Raw genomic sequence first — 6,000 nt, forward strand, 5'->3', positions numbered from 1 at the left:
CTAGACAGTTAAAGCTGATAACATAAACCTCCAAATAGATGAAAACTCTCTCAACATGAGGAATTTTGGTTATTGAGTTCTTATTTCAGCTGGCCTGTCAATGATACTATGGTTTTCTTGAGCTTCAGGATCTCTTTAGTGAACTGGTGTGCTGGCAGTCTTAGAGAGTTGGTTTGATGAACATCTGCCAATGATAGCGTAGAGGAGATTTACGTTTCAGGTAAGAGATGCCCTGGCTCATCCATAAATTTCATGCTTCAATTGATTGGGTGTTTCTTTGTAATTATAATATTCTCACATTCCAATGTTGTTCAGAAGTATATTGGAAAAATAAGAGTAGTTAAGATGAAATATTTGTATAAGACCATGGATTTCTGATGTCCTATTTTCTTCACATGCTGGAGAGGAATGAAAGCTTTTGGAAGAACTTCTCATGTACTAAAAATTAAGCCTAAGTTGAAAATTCATAGTTTTGAACTCAAAAGAGATCAATCCAAATGGTTCTCAGTCAAATTTTACTATTTTACTCTATTTTAACATTTACTTAATTAAAATGAATGATTATGTAAGTTGCTTTTTAATCAAATGCTAAAGTGCTTCATTGCACTCTCAATCCTCAAAATATTTTTTTTTCCTCAAACCTTCAAGATTCCATATAAAATTTTGGAGAAAATTGAAAAAAAACCCAGTGAGTTAAAGGAACAGTTCAAAAGAAGTATGACATTCAAAAAGTTTAAGTAACATAATTACTGGATAATTAAAAATTGTATTCATAATGTTAGCCTTTTATTAATAAAAGAGGATAGTGGCATTTTCTAATGCCAAACACCCCTCATTGTGATGAGTATACTGTTTATATGCTCTTACATTGAGGATGGAAATCAATTCTGATTGGTTAATTAATGAGAGAATGTAGATTGGCATGTAGATGAGAATTATGATGAAAAGTGGTTCACTCCAATGAGCGGCTGAGAGAATGATATCATGTCATTCTTTTTTTTTTTTTTTTTTTTTTGCAAGGCCATTGGGGTTAAGTGCCTTGCCCAAAGCCACACACCTAGGTCATTATTGTCTGAGGCCAGATTTGAGCCCATGTACTCCTGACTCCAGGGTTGGTGCTCTATCTACTGCGCCACCTAGCCACCCCTATCATGTCATTCTTAAACTAAGAAGCTGTCTCTATACTCTGACCATCCCTAGCCTTGGACAATCTAGACAAAGGATCTACCTCTACCCAAACTTGACTTGAGTGGAAATTAATGGACTAGAATTCATCTAGATAAGAAGGTCTAGGTGTGATAAAATTTTTACAAAGCTCAGTAATCTTCAAAACCTGGTCTTTGGAATTAGGAAATAGGACAAGGAAAAAGCCTAGTGCTCCCTCATGTTTGATTATTAATAGTTATTTCTCTCATAGTAGGAGTTTTGAAATATGTTGGTAGTTAGCGAATTAGGTAAAACTTTACCAGAAATAGCATTTATATTATATTTTTGAAGAGTGTTTTGTACTATTTCATTTTATCCTTACAACAACCCTGTGAGGCAGATGCTATTATTGTACCCTTTTACAGATGAGGAAATTGAGTTAGAAAGGCTAAGCAATGTACCCAGGGTATTGGAGTCTTCATGACTCCATGTCCAATGTTCTCTCTACGGTGTAACTGTATTTCTGTGTATGTGTTCTTTTCAAAACATTTCTAAATCATATTCTTATATCTCAAACTATAAAAATTTAAGATAATTTAAAATATGATTTAAAATTAGAATAAATTCTATAGAGATAACATATTAATAAGAAGTTTTGACTTTGGAAATAAGTTTAAAAGTCAAATAGGGGTTAGAAGAGTAGGCATGTCATAATTCAGTCAGTGAAATGAGAACACATTGGCCAAAGAAAATTTCTATGTCAATAAATTGAGCTGTATATCTCTCATGTGATTATTCAATGCAAATATTTCATAGTTAAGTTTTTCAATATTAGCTAGCAATATTGATACTCTTCATTAACAGACTAGAAAATACTTTAATTAAAATGGGTATTAGTTGCACTGTAATAATTATGTGTTTAGTAATGATTCATTGACTAACAATGGAATGGCATGACTCAGGAAATGGCAGGGTAGATCTCTTTGGAGGTCTTTGAGGTTGATTATCTTGTGAAATTTTTTATAGGAGAGTTTTTTCCCAATTCAAAAATCTATGAGTCCTGTGACCTTTACTTATATATTATTAAATAAATATTTTGTAGCATGCTAGTTTTATGATGATTGAATTGACTGCAATAGCCTTGGCATGAATAAATGCTACTGAATTGACTTCCATGGTTACAAAGTTCAAGTATTTTTTTGTTTCAACTATAAATATATAAAGTAAATATATTTGTACTTCTATAATAATTCAAGGATGTGTGATTTGTTGGCTTCTAAGGTTTAATAGGTGGTTTTTATCAGTTACTGGGACTAAACAATGATCTTTACCTTTTTGCCCAAACTCTGGAAATGAACATCCCAAAATTTAACTAGGCTCTTCAATCAATGATAGGGATATGGTCCCTCTTTTTTTCCTTTTGTGAATTTTTTTTTAAATTTAATATATCCAACTGGAACTTTACTCTCAGTAGTTTGACCTTCAAGACCTCAAGGTCATATCTAAGTCATGAAGAGTGATTGGAGTAGGAATATTTTTTAGGTTTTTTTTCCAAGGCAAATGGGGTTAAGTGACTTGCCCAGGGCCACACGGCTACGTAATTATTAAGTGTCTGAGACCGGATTTGAACCCAGGTACTCCTGACTCCAGGGCCAGTGCTTTATCCACTGCGCCACCTAGCCGCCCCAGAGTAGGACTTTAGAAGAAGATATTTTTATCATAATTAGGAATATGCTCTGTGTATATGTGTAATCCTACATATACACATATGTGTAAGTGTGTATATGTGTAATCCTACATGTACACATATGTGTAAATGTATTCACACATATGTGTGTATGCATAACCATATACATTTCTCCACTCCTGATTGCAATTTCAAAATGACTTCTAAGATAATCTCATTCAAAGTGAAAGGAATCAAAAACTTTTTAATATCTGTCATTCCATTATTTTCTTAATTTAATCCAGCATGTATTTTATTTTTGTAAAGTTCAAAAGCAATAACATTTTAGGATTTAAAATTGGAAGAGACTTTAACCAATCATCTAGTACAGTTCATTCATTTTTCCAAATGATTAATCCGACATGCATAATGTTTAAGTGACTTGTTCAAGGTCAGACCCACAAAGAGTAATTTATTAGATCCAAGATTTTAAACCAAATCCTCTCAGTTTAAATTGAATATTCTTTCCAAGCAGCCCTTGATCCTTAATTACTGACAATAGATGATCATTTTACAAACAACAAATTAATATTCACCTTGTCAAACATAATAAATAAAATATTAGGGTGATGCCAAATTATAATTCCACATTTTAAAGAATAGTAATGATCTAGTTGACTATTTATGTCTTTCCCAATCCTACAATAGCTCCTGGCTAAGGAGCAGGATGGGATCTTTTACATTTGAGTAGTAGATTAATTAATCAAGAAATGATGAGTAGAACATAAAAATCAGAAAGGAAGAAGCAGAGTAGGGAGGTTAATCAAATATGAATAGAGTATATTTCTCTAAGAATCAGGACAATGACTGATGACTGCTGAGAGGATCAAACTAAAAAATTCCACCATTTTATTATGCAAAGGTCAAGAAAGGCATCAGGGTGGTACTTTCAGGGAGGAGGCTGCTGTGCTAAATCACCAGTATCACTTTTTCCTTCAGAACCATATGGTCCAGTGACCAGATAAGAATCAGGATGACTGGAGATGTCTCTAGATGTGAGTTAATTAAGATTAAGTGACTTGTCCAAGGTCACACAGCTAGTAAGAGTTAAGTGTCTGAGGCCAGATTGGAGCTCCCATCCAAGTTCAGTGCTCTATCTATCCCCTGGGCCACTTAGCTCCTTTGGAACAAAATGCTATTTGTCCAGGACATAATGGAAGGTATCTGATTGAATCCCCTTTTAAGAGCTACTGGCTTGTTTCAGCACTGAGGAGAGATAATTATTTTAATTTTAAATGAATCAGGTTCCAAAATGAAAGTTTGCCATGTATTTTAAGAAGAATTGGCAGAATATTGCTTTGTTTATATTTACAGAGTGGATATTTTCTAACTTTTCTGCCTGTCTTATATAATAACTCTCACAAAGATTAAAAATATAATTTTAAAGAAATTTGAGATGTGAATTTATTGTTATTTTTTAAATTTTTGTTATGACTATTTTAATGTGGTAATAAACTATAAATTAAAGCATGGAATAATTAAGTGCTAAAAGGTCACAGGAAACAAATGTCCAAATTAGTAATAGTACTGTATCCATTTTAAACTTAATAATTCCAGATTGAAAAATTCAAAAGCTCATGGTAACTCTGAATTGGTTTGGTGGAGTAGTTAGCATACTAAGGCAGTAGTTCTAGTGTGGTACAAGCAAGATTACCAAGGGATGAGAAGAGTTAGAGAGGTTCAGAGATCTTAATAAATAGTAATTTTAAACATCAGCTTTTTATTTATCTTTGAAACTGATAGACTCCTTATTTTCTTACTACAAATACACAGAGGACTAAATGAAAAAAAATACAAAAATGATTTTGTAAATAGAGTTCACTTTACAAAACAACTAAAACATAAAATTACAAAAAATTTGAGAATTTTAGGCTTATTATGAAAAATTGATTCACACAATCACCCTAAAGATGGACATTTTGTTAAAATCTCTTTAAAAGTTTTTTAAAAGGTTTTATTTATTTTTTATTTATTTTGAGTTTTACAATTATTCCCCAATCTCTCGATTCCCTCTCCCCCCCCACAGGAGGCAGTTTGCTAGTCTTTACATCATTCCCATAGTATGAATTGATCTAAGTTGAATGTGATGAGAGAGAAATCATATCCGTAAGGAAGAAACATATAGTATGAGATATTGCACAATTACATAATACGACAACTTTTTCTTGTTCTTTGTTCAAAATCTTACTGCTTAGTAGAATTTGAAAAGGACAATTAAAATGGAATAACTTGAAATAAATCTTCTTTGCCACAGAAGAAAATGTATTCCATGTTTTTGTTTGTTTCAGGGTTTTGTTGATACTTCCCACCTCGCCTTCAACACCAAATGCCTGGATTTTATAATGGAGAGCAAACTTTTATTTTGTTGAAAGGTATTTTGGGATGTGTTCTGGACTGTTATCACATTTTGGAAACTGGCAAGTAAAGCAACATGAGTTTCTTGTGTGCCAGATTGAATGAAAAGAATTAAAACAACATTAGTCATCTTGCTTCCCTATTGCTTTAATTATCAATACATTTCCAGAAAAAAATTGTAACTCTGGACTTTCAAGAAAGAGGTAACATAATTTTAAATGGATTATATTATTTACTAGGTCCTTTTTACATCCTTTTTACAGGATGACCTGAATTCAAATCTGACCTTAGATTCTAACTAGCTAAACCCCTGGGCAAGTCATTTAACCTTTGATTACCTCAGTTATCTGTTTTCATCTGTAAAATGAAGATAATAAGAGTATCTTTACCCAAGATTGTGAGGATAAAATAAAAAAAAACATTCAAAGTCCTCTGCAAATTTTAAAGTACTATGTCAATGCTACTGATGATTACAGATAATGCCGATCTTAAATAGCATCAAAACACAAATGTCTGTTGGATTAAATCAAAATAACCACGATATAATCATTAACATATGTATATAGTGAAAATTATGCCTTCCACTCTGTACTGCAATCCCACAAATAAAGATGAAAATTCATTTCGTTGATTATCAAAGATATGCAAGTAAATGGGAAAAAGAAAAAAACATGTACTTTAAAATCTAATTATAGCAATATGTTCCATTGTGTTTCATATACAAACACATGCACATATCCACATATATATGAGATAGTATAATATTCAAAATC

The 6,000-nt window shown here is 32.1% G+C and overlaps 1 protein-coding gene across 4 annotated transcripts in view; it reads left to right on the top strand.

Moving 5' to 3' along the window:
* The window catches only part of ERBB4 (erb-b2 receptor tyrosine kinase 4), a 1,472,307-nt gene that overhangs the window by 72,075 nt on the left and 1,394,232 nt on the right, over window positions 1-6,000 (top strand). The window lies entirely within an intron of this gene.

This window comes from Macrotis lagotis, chromosome 6, assembly GCF_037893015.1.
Source record: "Macrotis lagotis isolate mMagLag1 chromosome 6, bilby.v1.9.chrom.fasta, whole genome shotgun sequence".
NCBI classification, from domain to species: domain Eukaryota; kingdom Metazoa; phylum Chordata; class Mammalia; order Peramelemorphia; family Peramelidae; genus Macrotis; species Macrotis lagotis.